Source organism: Aplysia californica, unplaced genomic scaffold (genome assembly GCF_000002075.1).
Source record: "Aplysia californica isolate F4 #8 unplaced genomic scaffold, AplCal3.0 scaffold00924, whole genome shotgun sequence".
Taxonomy (NCBI): domain Eukaryota; kingdom Metazoa; phylum Mollusca; class Gastropoda; order Aplysiida; family Aplysiidae; genus Aplysia; species Aplysia californica.
In genome coordinates, this window is record NW_004798194.1 from 130,036 (window position 1) to 132,221 (window position 2,186).

The window sequence follows — 2,186 nt, forward strand, 5'->3', positions numbered from 1 at the left end:
GGGCAAAACAAAATATGAAAACATCGGGAGGACAGCGACTTCGATCATGCAGGATGAGGCCCTGATTCTGCGTGAATAAAACATAGCGCTTTTTTGTCACCCTTTTCAGCATGGCATCAAGACTCCCAGATGGCTTCAGAGCTGCCTCACGTTTGTTTTCTTTGCGGGTGTATTTTTGTTGAGGATCTTGTTAACAATAATGTTACCCTGCCAGATGCAATTGCTTCTTTCAAAGACAATATTTGTATCTGGGGATTTTTTAATATTATGTTTTGTTTGGGTTGTTTTGAAAGGGGTGGGGGGGGGGACTACATTTGAACAATTTACAGAAAAACAGTTTTTTAGCCTAACATTCTTATTACAATACAGCAATTAGCCTAAATAATCATGTACATCTGGTCGGTCAAAAACTAGATTCTCGACTCTCGATGTTAGTTACTTAGTAATCTCAGAAACAAATATTATGTATAATATGTTATACATGTATTATCTTTTTATTTTTTTGTACTTTTTTTTAACAACGCCAGTAAACAGAGAATGTTATCAAGATTCTGTAAACCAAAAAACATAATCGTAATAATAATACTGACCTGTGCGAGATTTTACCTGTTGCGGTCAATTAAGTAAGGCAAGAAACGGATTAGGGTAAGGTTACTGTTATGACGTGTGTATCGACGATTGAAAAGGGTTTCGCTTTTACAATACTAGGGTTATTTCAACCACTGTTAAGAAAGGATCCCCCATAATGACATCTGATGAAATAGAATAAATATAAACTGCACTGCAACAGCAATAGGAAAAAAAAATAATTTGATTCCTTCCCTTACGTTTTCTCTCTCTCTCTCTCTCTCTCTCTCTCTCTCTCTCTCTCTCTCTCTCTCTTATTCCGCTTTTTAACTTTATCTCCTCCTAAATCCCTCCTCTATCTTATTTCATAATAAGCACAAAGATCACGAGCTATACAAATACATGTACACTGCTATTATACATATGTAGGCGTGTGTGTGTGTGTGCGCCTGTGTGTGTGTGCGCGAGCGAGCGCGTGTGTTTGTTTGTATATATGTGTGGAAACCAGGTTTCGGTAGAAACAGAAAACTTTTGTCCCAGTTTATACTTCCCTTTGAAAAATAAAGACATGAAAAGATATGGGCTAAAACAAAGATGTGGCGGGATTAAGAGGGGGGGGGGGGCAGTCTATGTGAACGAGACATAGACAATAATATATGTAACAGTAAACATTATTTCCAAACAAAGTAACAACAATCAGAAATGACTGTAAAAAAAAACCCAGTTCACTCACCCGAACTTGAGGTACTCCATCCCTTCTTCTCGAACGTTTCGACTTGAGTTTCTGCTCATTCAGTTTGTGAAACTTCGCTATATCCTGAGGTAAATCGTCTTCGGAAGACTCTGGTCCCGACATTATGAAAAACGGCTTCAACACCGAGTTTAAAATATATACACGACAAATCAGTTGTGGTATTGACTGGCAAAAACGTTGGTTTAAATAACACAAGGAGGAGGGTAGCTAAATAAATGGACGTAAGCAACAGTCGGTCGCGTTTACGTGCGTGTAGTAATTCCCCCCCTATCACCAGTAGCTAAGTAATTGTGACACTTGGGGTATGGGGCAGCTAAGAACGCTCGCTCGGTAATCACACGTGGAAAGGAGGAAGGTAGGTGGTTTGCGGAAGAAAGGAGGGGGAAGGGTTGGGGAAGGGCGCCGAACGTTTGCAAGTCTGAGCTTATTATGGAAGGCTTCTATTGTTTTGTTCTAAGTCAGTGCGTTTTCTCTGTTTTAACCTGTTGCAGCGGATTTCCGATGCACTCGCATGGCACCAGTGCGTGGATCTATAGACTGTTATGGATTGTTGTGATTTTGGCTTTTCTTTGACTTGGCCTATTTAAGGCCTGTGAAAAAGATCAGGGTGTAGAATTCGGATAGAATGAAAAGCAGATTTATGAAATGTCTTTAATAGTACAGAACACCTATCAGTAAGTGTATCCTTCCTTTAGTTCAGTGTATTATAACCCCTCCCCCCTCTCTCCACCTCCACCCTCTCCCCCAATCCCTCTCTTCCTCTCCCTCTCTAGATAGATAGATAGATAGATAGATAGATAGATAGATAGATAGATAGATAGATAGATAGATAGATAGATAGATAGATAGATAGATAGATAGATAG